We start from the raw sequence: 14,317 nt of genomic DNA, 5'->3' as shown, positions 1-14,317 counted from the left end.
TAAGTTAAAGGTTTGTAGATGCAGCCTTTTTATCTGTATTTTGTGGAGCATGATTTAAGGCTCTGATATGATATTATTCTTATATAGAACACGTGCAAAAACAGAGACAATAATAAAGGAACAACAACGAATAAAAACAAACAAATTGACCATAAAATAGTGAAATAAAACTGAAATATGAAACTGTTGCTGTTGTCCATCTCAATTGTATAAGTGTGCAGCTCTTGTCCAGAGGATGAAACGGGGACATACCTCAGCACTCTGGATTAGCTTGATACACGGAGTTTAAGGCAAAGACTGCAAGACTAGACGCCAGGTCAGATTTCACAAATCCTTTCAGTCTCAATTTCTCTCTCAGTCTCTTGTCTGTACATGCCCTGCACGGCTAACTCCAGGAAACAGTATCCCCAACTGAGCTGACGCGGTGCCCACAGGAGCTCACGGTGGCTGGGATCAGGCCTCGCTTCATCGGCTGAAAAGCTGGGGAGGGAGAGGGTTTATCCGCACGGAGAAACTTGTGATCGCTTCCAGTATTTACACTATATACTGTATGTATGAGAGAACATGATTTGCAAAAGAATTGTGTATGTTTTTAGAAAATCTATTTGTCCACGTTTAATAGATGTAATAGATTTGTCCTCCTACTGGAGTTTATCTTCTAAAGGTGATTTGTTTAGGCAACAAGTTAATACAATATTGTTAATGATATTTCACCGAATTTCAAAACAAAGGTTTTGAAACAAAACAATATATAACTCACAATAAAAATGTAGTCATGGTAAAATGAATGGGATAACTCATTAGAACTTGTGGTGGAGCACGGGAAATGCAAGTTTGAGTCCTGTATTAGTTTGGAGAGTTACCAGCAGGTTTACATGACTGAAATGTTCATAGTTTAGTCACAACTGTTATTGTGGTAATCACATTATGTAAAGATGCTGTGAAATAACAAATTATAACCAATGCTCATGCCAAATTTTACTCTCATTGAGTTTCATCAGTTTAAATAAAGAGTAAGGATGGTTATTATGATTCAAAAACAATGGTAAAGTGTGTTTTATCGGGTTTTTGGCCAGCAAAAAGTCACCTACACTGGGGTTAAGCGTAGGTACAGTTCTGTTTTAAGTTTCTATTTGAAATATTTCCCAGGGGAAAGTCTTTACACGACTTATTTTTATGTAATACACCGTAAGAGCTTGTGATGTTTATTGCAGCAGAGCAGTGTGTTTGTCTGACCAGGCAGTAATGTAGTCAATGTTTATTGCTGTCTGTCAACTGAGCTCAACTTTTATGCGACAGATATTGTGGGTGAGGGTGTGGGTGAGGGTGAGGGTGAGGGTGAGGTCAGGGCCAAAGATATCACCGCTAGAGGTTGGAGTCTTCATCTGTTTGCCTTGGTCGCATACAAAGACATGAAACCACACGTCCACTGGTGACTTCATGTCGTCTGCATGTGCATCGTGAATATTAACGCGCTGACGGTCGACCCGCACGCCTCCACTGCCTGACCACAGTGACACAACATAAAGACGGTGTACGTCTGTGTGCCAGTGGTTGCTCTGTGTTGAGAATAGCTCTGACCTGAGGGAACTGACTGGAGCTGCTCTGCTCATCTCCCTCCTCCTGCTTGTGACAGTTGGCTTCGCTGACCTACTTTGACCAAAAAAAAAAAAAAATCCAACTATTAATATTTCTAGCAGCTTTGAAAGAGAAAGAGAATGGGAGTGAAGACAGAAGGAGGTAGAGGTACATTTTTAATGGGGCAACATTCAGTAAGGTGGATGATGCAAGAGAAGATCTCTTTGACGTCTTGTTTTAGCCTATAGGTTCATTTATGTTTTTATCTGGTTTCACTGCACTGCTAAACTTTCCTTTTCACTTCCTGTATGGTTTGGCTGCACTGGGCGTGCAAGGTTTACATTTAGTGGTTTAGAACCTCTCTCACGATGAGGTGATCCCAGTTAAAACAAGCAACAGCAGACCACCCATGACTTTTCACAGACGGAGGGTTGGGATGGACTCACCTTTCAATGCAACCTATCATATAAACATTATATATTTGATAGGAAATTATTATTAGATTATTGAACTCTTTAACACCTAAGATTAAAATGTCCTTTTGCTCTTACCCATTTTTCCAGAATAACTTTGAATGTCTGGCAGTTATTTACAATTTGCTGCATGTTAAAATAGCGTATTAATGTTCCAATAACGTTTAATTGAGAAAAAAAAAAAACTGCAGTTGTACACAAACTCCAGATTTTGCATGTTAAATTTGAAATTTGAACATTATAAGCCTTATTTAAAATAACATTTGTTTACGTATACGTTAGGCAAGAAAGACCTTGACTCACTGCCTTTTCACATGCTATAGAGCGGAATGATAATGTTCTGCAGATCTATGACACGCTTAAATACCCTCTCCTCTACCTGGTGACTGTACCTGTACCAAAACAACCTGTCATTACTGAGCAAAGTACAGCCACAGCGTGGGGCCGTGCCACAGCCTGTAATCACTTCACCTGCGTGAGTGTGAAAAGTACAGTAAACACGTCTCTGCATTCAGAGGAGCTCGTACTGTACGTGCAAGTGTTTACAAAGAGTTTATGTGTGTGCGTTGTCCTTGTAAACGTCTGAAGTCCAACAATGAGACGCAGAGGACAGCGAGTAACCGGAGAGGAGGCAGCACTCAAGTGCCACACTCTCACTCTGACACACACACACACTGTCAGCTGTGCCTGTACATCCCCCAGCCTTGACCTTCCCGCCCTCCAGTCATGTGACTCTTCCCCCTTTTCGGACAAGCGCATAAAATAGCACAAAATAATGTTGAGAGAAAAAGAAAAGGAGTCAAATAAAGACTTAAATAAGGACATACTGTACATGTAGAAGCCGTTTCAATGCTGCACTGCACGTGGAGCAGGAGGTCGATGGTGACAACCATGGAATATACACAAATATCTTTGTGTATATTCATGCTTGTTAGATTTAGGAATGGGGACACATACGTGTGTATACAGTGGTTCTACAGTATATACACTCATGGTTCATCCAGGATAGCAGTATTTATTCAGCGTATATGTAAGAGTCACAAAGTTTTGGTGAAGTTGTGTCTCTTATAATAAATTGATTTCAGCTTGAGTGACATGTGTTTAGAGGATGGAGGGACCGTCACACTGGAGTAAGCGGTTGTGCCTCAGAAACGGGAGCAGGTCAGTGGGGGTCGTGCTGCTAATTCAATTGACACAGAACACAGAGTTTTTAAGTGACTGAGGTTTTATTTAACGAGAGAGGGTTGTTTGTGACATAATCTCACCTTTGTGTTCTACAAGCACAGCAGAGTTTCTGTAAAATGCTTAATTTAGTCGATATTTTCACACTACAATATAAGCCCAAGTTTCCTTTCATTTAATTGTAGTTTCGTTCACAATTAAAACAACAATACAGCTCTGCATTTGAGCCAAACCTGAGACAATTCTCTGGAAAATTCTCTGAGACGATGATGCAAGTGTCAAATTATGTGTTGCTGTGACTTTGAGTGGCAGTGTTTATAAATAGTGGTGCGTGTGCACGTATGTGTCATACAGTTTGTGTGTGGATGGCGTCCTCTTTGCATGTGTGTGTGTGTTTGTGTGTACTGCTTCTGCAGTATATATAGCTGCTAGTCAGGGACTGTTGATGACAGCCATAATTACAGGCTGAGCTGTTCAGCAGCTGAGAGTCTCGGAGGAAGAAAGAGGAGTGCATGTGGGTGTGCGCGCAAGTGTGTGTTAATATTAGCTGAGGGGGCTTATGTAAACCCCGCAGAGTTCCCTGAAAGTGTGATTTCATCATAAAAATGCTCAAGTCTGACCCCACAAAGGCAACTGAACAGCTGAGCAACTGAAAAACAACCAATGTTAGTCAAAAGAACAGAGAGCGAGAGACCTGGGCAGAAAAGATCAAATATGGGTTCGGTGTTTTACGGTGTGTGACACCATCTTTCTCTCTATTGGGTAATTTTCACGTCTGCTAGACTCGGTACGAGTCTGAGTTTGGCGTTCACATTTTCACACTCAAATGACCAAACCTTTTGAATGACATATTCCCCTCCTCGCCTGGTTGGATTAAGAAGCGCTGGTGTGAACGCACCCTCAATCTCCTTTTAAAATCCTTGGCAATAACTCCCTTAAAAACAGTCGCCATGTTCACTTGACATTAGAAAAAAACAATTATTGTGTCAGTCTGACTAAAACCACACTTTTTAAATGCAGTAGTGGAGCAGTGCCAAGCACCAGAGTCAGACACACTTCACTCAATAAATCGATTCCTCACCAGTGCTTGTGCAGTGGGACGAGGACATCTGCTCCACGCCAAGATACAATGTAAGACAGGACTGTACCACTTTATCAAAGTCTCTTCAGAGTCTTTCAGTTCCCTCCTTCAAGGATGACTTTGGTCAGAGATAATTTTTTTAATAGCTGCACTAAAATTGCTACCATATCAGTTTTAATCTCGTCTTCTTCTTGTCAGTTTGGGTTGGTATTCTGCTTTGTGCTGCTGAAAAGGAACTTGCTGCAAACTAGTTATTAACTGACCTGGACCAGTTTAATCTAATTGTTACTTTTAATCTGTTCTTAATTATTTTCCAGTATAATACTAAATAAATTAAATTAAATTAAATTAATCTGCATCCACTATATTCAGAACTATAAATCAAGCTCATCTACTGTATTGTTTTTCTTTAAAGCTTTGTTTTTATTGTTTCTTAATTATCCTTCGCTTTGCTCTGTGTATTAATCATCTTTTTTTTGCTTTTCCTTTCTCTCCATCATCATCTTTCTCACTGCCGCTCTCTCATTGTCTCATTGTCACTGCTGTTTCTTATTGACTGAACATCAAAGTCAAGTTTTGGTCCTGGAAAGTGTAGTTTCAACTGAATCGTATCGTCTTCTTCAACCTTCTTTCTGCTCGCTAAGACCTTATTGCTGTTGTTTCTCAGCAAAAATGACTTCTCCACAAACTTAACTGAATGCCTCAAAGCTGCAGCTACACTAGTCAGAGGCGGCTGCATGAAAAATCTCCAAAACAAAGATTAATCATATCAACGAGTCATTATGAAATCCTTTCCTCGACTAATTTCAAACTGATGGATTAAAAGGGACAAGCCATTTGCTTCTAGGAAGGGCGAGTTGAATCGTATTTGTATGGACACAGCGGAACAGCATATCCACTTATGGAGGGCAATTATGCTGGCAGGAGCACTTCAAGACGAGTCACTCTTCTGAATGTGTTTTCAAACGGCAGCGCTCTTTCAAAGATCAGCTGACTCAAACAACTCTGGCTCTGTTGCCTAAGTAGATGTGAAAAGAGTAGATTTAAATCTCCTAAGCTTGATTTTCTTTCTCAGAATGATCCCGCTGCTGTCCACACATACAGTAGATAATTGTACGAGACAGCTGGTTAAATGTGGTCAGAGTGGTGTGTGCAAAAAGAACAGAGGGATTTGCAGAAGTACAACACAGACTGAGCTGTAGGGCCGGGCGTCGACTTTCATTTCCTGAATCAGTTCCACTCTGATTCCGTGACTCTTGATTCAATTTGATACGATTCTCTGACCAACGCTAGCTTTTCTCTCTCTTCCTCTCTCTCTTCCTCTCTCTCTTGCTCTTGTCACAAAGCTAAGAAACATGTGCCACTGTCAACGACAGCAAGAAGCTGCATTTGCAGTCATAGATGTCAAACTCACTGTGAACACAGATCATTGTTTTCCTTAAAGCTTCAGTGCAGACTTTCTCCACGTCACTGTTCATCAGCGTTGTCCATCCATCCATCTTGTGCCACTTCATCCTCCACCACGTGATCACGGGGGATGCTGGTGCCAATCCCAGCTAACAGAGGGCCATCTAACCTCCTGTTCATCAGACATGTAGAGAAGCAATGTTCACCTACTGTAGTAGGGGAGGTTTGTCCTCTCCTCCTTATGCACTTCACAACACACAAATACACGCTTTAGTGGGGGCCGGAGCAGCCGAACATTGCTGTCCAACAGTATTTGTGCAGAATATTAACAGAAAAATTTACTACTGGTACGCTTAAGGCAGGCCTATCCAATGCAAGGGTGTAGGTTTGTGTAATGTTTGGAGAAAGCAAGATTGTCCCTACAAATATTAGAGACATTTACGTGTGCAAATGCGAATGAGAGGAGAGCGAGAGCGAGCGGCACAGTCCCAACCGGTGTTGTAACCAAACCTACACCCTTGGTGACCTGGGGCCAAGGGCAGCCCGGCCCTGGGGACTGAATTTCATGGGGACCTCCACACAGTATTGTTTAATTAAGCAAGACGGGCATTCGCTATACATCACTGAATATCATTTCCTCTAAGGACAGGAAGTAACGGCCACCTTTTTGACTGGAAGGACACCCATAGGAGACAAAGATGCAAGAGCGTCTTATAGGACACTGCATCACTTTACTCCACTAGAGACAATCGGTTTTTTTAAATGTGTATTTTGCTTTAGAGGCCACACGTGAATGGCAGCCAGGCACTTTAGAGTATTGTGTTTTTGTCCATTAGGGCACACAATTTACAAGTTGCTCATGTGTCTATATTTTAGTCTACATTGGAGTCTTTACTCATAATAATTCTTTCCTCCAACATTGTCATTATTTCCCATGCGCTCCACTATTTTCTAACATAAATCATGTGCGAGGAGGAGAAGCTCTGCATTCAGTTTCCACGGACTTTAAAATGAATGCACAGACAGCTTTTGTGCTGACAGACAAAGGGAGACATGGCACTCACTCCAAGCCTAATTCATGCTCTCTCTCAGGGGTCGCTCGCGCGCAGACATCCGCGTTCACGCGCAGACCCACCACTCACACAAGGGAGCTTTGGGGGCGGGTAAACAAAAACAGAGAGACCCCGCCCTCCCCATGACTCCCTTACCGCTCATTGGCTCACCATTGTTCGGGAGGAGCGCAGCAAACACAAACTAGCAGCCGTGTGAATGTGAGTGAGAGTGGGCTCTGTGTCTTTGCCGTGGACACCAAACACTGCGAGGTTCCCACACTGACAAAACGTCGAGCTGCCGTCGCTGTAGCTGTCGGCTCATCCGTTTCTGGATTTCGAGATTCGTCTTCTTCTTTTTCTTTAATCTGCACAGTGAACAGCAGCGACAATCTGCGTCCAAAGCGCACGTTTCCATTTTTTGTTTTCTCTTTTACGCATGGATGGAGAGGCGCTGGTAGAAGAAGGCAGGCACAGCTGAAGAGCCACTTGGGTGAAGTTTTGGAGAGGTGAGTCAAAACCGGGTCCTGTGAGGATCCACGAGCTTGTGCATGTATGGAGTGTGACATAATATCTCACACTACTGTGGGACTGTGGGAGGGAGAGCGTGTTCTCCGGGGCAGTGGCTTATAGTGGATCATCACAGAGATAAACTGATGTTATCAAGGGAGCAACTGAGTGGAGGCTAAATCCACATAAAACCATCAGTAATATCATTTTAATGTAGACTTTTCATGACACAAATATCACTCTGTGATGTATTAAGTTTTAAGTCACGTGAGAATGTAACTATAGGGATGTGGGAAGTCGCAAAAAAGTAGAATAAGTGTAAGGTGTGTTGGTTTTGTCAGTGGCTGCTGTGACAGACTGGGTCATTTCTGCCATGGTTGCTTTGAGTTTGCTGGTGACACGTGATTTAAGTTTGAATGGGAGGAAAATGTGATTAAAATGCTATGAAGTTTAGTGTCATGCACTGAGAATTCTTACTTTGCCGGTTTCTCCAATATAAATGTGCATAAATAATAACATGTAGAATAAAAATGTAACTAAAACTTAAAATGCAGGGGAAGAAACCTTCATTTTTAACAGTAACAGTTTGAAACCTGATGTTTAAAAGTATTCTGTGCCCGAGGTGTGTCCATGTGTCACCTTTTCCTTATAATGGTAATACCAATCATTTTCAAGTTCAGGTTACAAAGTGCTTTTCACAGTGAAAACAATTCAAACCAGGCAATTAAAATACAAATAATGTATAAAATAATTCACTAACAATGATGAGATACACACTGTTAATGTTGAAGGTGAAATGTGAGAGAAGCAGATCAGAGATGGTTAAAAATGCTTTTGTTGTAGACCAGGGTCAACGTGTTTTTTTCATGCTTTGTAAAGTGACAGCACATACAGTGGGTGTGTCAGCTGAGCCACAGGAGAAAACAACAACAACAGCAGCAGAAACAGTGGGACCGAGAAACCTCCGTTAGTTCTCTATTCAACATAGTCTGCATACTATTTTCTTCTCGGGTTTAATAAAACACCGACCTACCAACCTGGGGAGAAGCCAAGACTTTAAACTCTCCTTTTAAAGCCCTGACAACTGAGAGTTATCCTTTCTTGTCCCTCAAGCTGATCAAAATCAAGAATGCCCCCCAGCTGTCAAACCCTTATCTCCGAGCCAATTCCACTGCACTTAAAAAAACGAAACACAAAGAAAATCTTTAGCCCAAACAAAAATGCAGCTTACAGCGAAGCTTTCCTCCTGGCTGCTCATGTTGTTTCCGAAGCAGATTTTATTTCAGGGCAAAATGCTCCTTCCTTGCTGTGCCAGGCTGACTTTGATATGGTTAAGTGGAAGTGCTTTGCTTCTCTGCCAGCCTGTTTGAGCCTTGGTGAAGCTGTTTGAGGAGGCAGGAGACGAGGGGGTGATGTGTATGTGCCAAGTCGAGAAAGGCTGCAGGGAGGCAAGAGCAGCGTCTGTTCCCAGGCTCTCTCTGTCTGTCTGCCTGTCTCTCTCTCTCTCTCTTTCTCACACACACACACACACACAATCTCTCTGTCACCTGCTCTTCACTTTACCACAGTCAGCTTTTCACTCCCTGCATCTTCCATCTCCTTCTGTTTCTCTCATTCTCACTTGTTTTTCACTTTCTCTGTCTCTCGCAAGCACACACACTTCCCTTTCTCTCCAAAGGCACATTACAGGAATTATGAGTGTGTGGTTTGGAGGGAATTTAGATGCTCTCGTGTTTATTTGGGTTTTCCCCCCAAACTCCTAAAACACCACACTTGGATGTGATTTTTTTATTTTTTTTTTTATTTCAACATCACCTGAACATGTTCTAGTGGTGTAACTAGGGGCAACTGATGATTTTTGTCATTATTGATTATTTTCTTTTATTAAGTTAACTCGTTACGCTGTGTAAGAGCTGCTGTTTTTTTGTGTGGATATTTAAAGCTGCAGTATGCATCCTTTGGCCGTTGATGTATCGTTTGTTTGCTGCGTCCTTCATCTAAGAGCAGGCTCTGTCAGGCAATACTATCAGACAAGATAGTGGGGACAAGCAGAATTCATCCCATGATTCTTAAGCAGAATAGAATTTGCTTCTGAAACTTTTAGTTGGTACTTCTTTGTGTTTTCGTTCATACGACAACCTGTTTGTAGCGTCTCACTTCACTCGTGCGATTGTTGTTGTTGTTGTTGTTATTGTTGCCTGCGTCTCTCCTGACGCCTAACAACTCACTTCCGGTCTACAGTGTGGGAAGGTCACCGCCATACTACGAAATACAGAGAGAGTTGTGTTAGGCTTAATCAGCGTTGTGTGAACTCAGTTGAACTTGGTTTGAATGTAAGAGACATTTGTTTATGGGTTTTTAAAAAAAAAATATGCACCACAGCTTTAAGCGAAGCATCAAATCTTTGTTTTGCTTTGAAAAAAAATAATGTTAACACATATTAACACAATAAAGCAGCATGTGATTTACCAACTGATGTTGATGTCATATTGCAGATGATAATCAGTTGCTCAGCTTTTAGCCCATAGTCATTTGACTGAACTCTTAAGACTGAAAATAAATTTTGCATAGGCTCATTTCTAATTGTAATGTCAGTCAGTGTGTCTACTTGATGTTTTAGTTAGAATAAGACAACAATTCGGTTTTCTTATTGTCATGCAAACACGTTAGTCCGACTAAAATAGAGCGAGTCTTAGTCGGACTAACATACCTGGATAATACGATTCGTAGTCCGATTACTCCTGCATGTGTACGCTTAGTTGGACGAGAGTCGGACTTGACATATTGCGCGTGTACCAAATCTTCCTCCCCGGTCTTTGACCCCGGACATAGAAGGAGACGACTTATAAACTGCAGTTCTGTTGTCAGAAATCATACGGCGGTGGTCGTCATACAGCAACCACAAGAGCCATGCTCCATCTAATTTGTATCCCATGTACAGCAGGTACGAAACATACAGAACCACAGCGCCACCCATCTCACCGTTCACTGTTTGTTTTTCTGTGTTTTAATATGTACTAGCGTATAGACAGAAACAGTCAGACATACTATATAAATTGATTTTCTCCTCCGCATATATACACACAGGTTCGGCAAGTTGTCCGATTACCTGTCTTCGTCGGACTGCGGCCTTCGCTCGATTAAACTGCAACTAAATGTACTGAATGAGTCAGCTCGTTACAATTTTGACCAAAATAATGTCTCTTTTTAAAACAATCACAACTAAGCAGAAGCAAATGATGGCGGACGTACACAGTATGGCGTGGATGGAAGTGCATTATGCTGTCAGCCGCGATAAAAACATCAGTGCTTTTAAAATCCATTAACGTCTCACACGTGAGCACTTGACCTTTTCCTTTCCTTGAGAACACCCATTTGCAGTTCTCAGGAGTATCACTGGCTTCTGCGTGTGGGTGGCTGTGTGTGTGTGTGTGTGTGTGTGTGTGTGTGTGTGTTCGCTGACTGCACATACATATGTTTTTCCATCCCTGAGCATATGTGGTGGTTTGGGGGGGTAAATGTCGGCCTGCATTCTTCCAGGAGGAGTGTCTCCTCAAAAAAAGTTTTCACAGCTGATAGTTATTTCATAAGGTGTGGAGGCTGCAGAAATGTTAACGTGCTCTGCTGGGATAAGGAGGGAAATGAAATGAATGAGTTTAACAATGAGGAATCCTCTGCTTAGTTTTAATGACCCAGACATTCTCAGTCTGCGTCTGCAGGGCGGCCAGAGGTTGATCTGGTTCTGTTTCTTTGATAAAACTTTAATATTCCCTTAAAAAAGTTGGTTCATTTCAGAATGAACTTTTTAAACCTGTCAAAAAAAAAAGGTGATTCATCACATTCATAGATAATGGAGACGAGCTGAGTGACGCCAGAGTCGCGGCGTCTGCTCTGAGCCAGAGGTTATCTGGTCTCAAGGCGGTGGTCTGTCCTTATTTGCCTGTCTCAACGTGTCCTACCCTGCAATCACAGCTTCCTCAGGGGTGGGTGGGGGGTTGTTTTATGTTAGTGGGGAATTTCTGGTGTCAAGAAGGTGGGCTGTGGTTGTTGCACCGGGGTTAAGTGGAATGCGGAGGGAGGGGCAGAGGCTTGACTTGGGACAGTGAGACGAGCAGCTGGAAGAATGGAGGTGGGAGGTGGTGATCTCTGCGGAGGGGAGAGCAGAGACGAGTAGGAGGCAATGGTTTAGCCATGCTGGCCGCAAAGTTCAAGGAAACGTCTAAAACTGAAAATGTTCAACTAACCGTTATTTTGTTTTCTGATTAATGATTGTTCATTATTATCAAATGTATTGTTATTGGTTCTCCATTTTCCTCCCACAGTCCAGTGTCTCTGTATGTGGCCCTGTGATGGACTGGCGACCTGTCCAGGGTGTTCCCCCACCTTTCACCCTATGTCAGCTGACCCTCATGTGGGGGATAAAGTGGTAGAAGATGAATCAATGAATGAAAGATGAGCTGTTTTGTCCATAAAATGTCTGAAAGAGAGATTAATCGAGTATCAAAATATCAGATAGCAAATAATAAGCTAGATGGTTACGAATCAGTTCATTTTTGTATACCTATCAATGCCACTGTGGTCTAGTGTGTAACTGTAAGGTGGGATTATTTGTATAAATTGAATATACGCCCCTATGTGATAACTTGGTTTTTTCGTAGCTTTAGAATTAGCCTTAGGTGAACGTTAGGCAAGGGCCTTTCTTCATGCAAGCAGCCATTTTGTGCCATATTTCTAGCTGTTTTGCTTTTTGCTGTGTGGCTGTATGAGTAAGAGGCAGCGATGTATGAAACATGATAACCATAACACTTTAGTGTACTCATTAGTCCATGCGTGTGCTGCTGATGGCCTATAATGAGTACAAAGCTTTTTGTGTGTGTGGTTTCAGTTTGACTCTTGTGGTCTCCCCCCCCCCCCCCCCCCCACACACACACATTACTCCCATCTTCCTTCCATCCATCCCTTGGTTCTTCCTCCAGTCCCTTCCCATCTGTCCACCCCCCCCCCCCCCACCCTCTCCCTCCACCCTCCTCCATAGATACAGAGAGAGAATTTATGGAGGTGCGTCTGAACCCATCCTCAACACCCCCCTCACTTTGTCTCTGAGCAGATCAACATTCCTGGAGGTGGAGGTGGAGGTGGTGGAGTTCCCCTTTAATCCCCTGCTCAGGAGGGACCCACATGCACAACGTGTTCTCATATTGTCGTCATGTGCGACACATGATATTTGACACACATGTGCACCAGTGGCTGTGAGCTGAGGCAGGGTCATAAGCGTTTTAGGGTCGTAATCTTATAATCTGGCTGGTTTTGGTACTTATTCCCTATGGGGGGGGGGGGGGGTCCAGCAGCTGGAGGAGACGTGATTGGAGAACACATCTGCTCTGTGTCTGTTTTGTTTGTTTACCAGCAGAAGGACAGTGTGTAGATAACAGTTTTTGGTGTGTGTGACACATCCATAGCCAGCAGTCTCGACACCTTCCTTCATAGTTATTGGTTAAAAAAAAACAAAAAAAAAGAAGGAGAAAACTTGTTGTGTTGATATGTGTTGTCAAAATCTTCACACTCCTGTGATGAATCTCTTAGCAACTGTCAGCACTTCAGTCGTCCTCCTCTCTCCCATGTGTTTGTCTGACTCTTCTCTTCCTCGGTGCTTGTGCACACTTTGTTTTTGACTCTTCATCTCACCCACAGTACAGTGCTGTGATCCAATGTGGCCACAGACACCTTTGAGTCTTCTTTAGAGGAGATTATTTGCACCTGGTTTTTTTTCCCCTGTTCTGTCTCAAAGTCAAGGTTTTTTTTTTTTCTTTTTTTGAAGCACCGGGAAGTGGGTGTTCCCATTACCCGGCTGCCTCGGGGTGGCAGCGACACACAGCTGCGTGATGACAGATGAATTGAGGAGGAGCGAACGAGGGAATGACTGTGCTCCCTTTGTCCTGAGGCGAGTAGTTGTGAGGATGACGGTTCATTCTTTGAACAGTAGCAAAAAAAAAAAAAAAATGTCCTTCAAGGTTTTTGCTGCCCAGTGTGATAATTATGTTTTGGCACCAAATAAATCAAAAAGGCCGCTCTTGTAGTTGAAAGTGCAGCGGAAATGATCATAACTCCTAAACTAACTGGTCACATAAATCTTCAAAGCTGTTCTAGATTGCATCTGCAAAGCTACAACCTAGTGGAAGTAGTTACAACGAGGAGACAGGAATAAGAAGGTGCATTGTGGGAATCCATAATAGATTTGTTTAGTGACTAAAATAAGGATATTATTTTTAATATCCTTATTTACACAGCTCTTTCACAGTTTCTTTTACTGATTATGTCAATTGTAGAAACTGAGATGTAAAAAAAAAAAAAAAAGCAGCTGGGCTTTTGGCATTGCCGGAGGAAAACAAATTATTTGAGCAAATACTAACTAGTTACAGTGACTCAGATGTGGCTGCAGGGTGGAAAAGGGCCAGTGCCTAAAATCCACTTTCACTCCTAGAGATTCCGTTTAAAACTGTGTACGGCCACTTAACAAATGAACAGTCAGGGAGTCAGACTTGTGAAAACCAGGCTCTGCTTTGTCTGTTGTTTAAAATGAACGAGAGAGTAATGAGAAAATTGCAGCGCTTGAATTTGTCGTGTTCCTAAAAATGATGAATCATTTAGATGTGAACCGCTTACTACGCTTCACGCCGCTGTTTATGTGCACGTATGAAATGGAAATAATGTGATGGCTGCTGGAAGCACACGGCTGCAGCAGCGTTGTGTGAATGACTCTTGACCTTTTCTGCATGTCCTTCACTCTCTCGCCTGTTTTTAACCCACCGATTTCTACAAGTGTACGTGAACAGCGGTGTGGGTCAGAGGTCAGAGGTCAGATGGGTGAATGTATGGCTGTGCATCTCTGTGTCTGAATAACTGCATCTCTGTGTCTGAATCACGTTTTTCTCTCTGCCTGCATCCTTTTTCAATCCTAAATGTCCTCATCATGTGCAACTTTGGTGTTGATTGATTATTTTATATTACTCATGCATAGAGATTATGCCCAGGCCAAA

General features: G+C 42.5%; 1 protein-coding gene across 4 annotated transcripts in view; it reads left to right on the top strand.

Annotated features, from left to right (window-relative positions):
• The window catches only part of ripor2 (RHO family interacting cell polarization regulator 2), a 67,752-nt gene that overhangs the window by 20,200 nt on the left and 33,235 nt on the right, over nucleotides 1-14,317 (top strand). Inside the window, exon 1 of one of the 4 annotated variants that reach the window (XM_058618787.1) lies at nucleotides 6,975-7,279. The exons of the other annotated variants lie outside the window; for them this stretch is intronic. The gene's annotated coding sequence lies outside the window, so the exon portion shown is untranslated. Of the gene's footprint in view, nucleotides 1-6,974; nucleotides 7,280-14,317 lie in introns of those variants that run through there. 4 annotated transcript variants of the gene reach the window in all.

Source organism: Solea solea, chromosome 20, assembly GCF_958295425.1.
Source record: "Solea solea chromosome 20, fSolSol10.1, whole genome shotgun sequence".
In the NCBI taxonomy this organism is placed as follows: Eukaryota; Metazoa; Chordata; class Actinopteri; order Pleuronectiformes; family Soleidae; genus Solea; species Solea solea.
The sequence above is the reverse complement of the archived record's forward strand: the minus strand, read 5'-3'. Positions and strand labels throughout refer to the sequence as shown.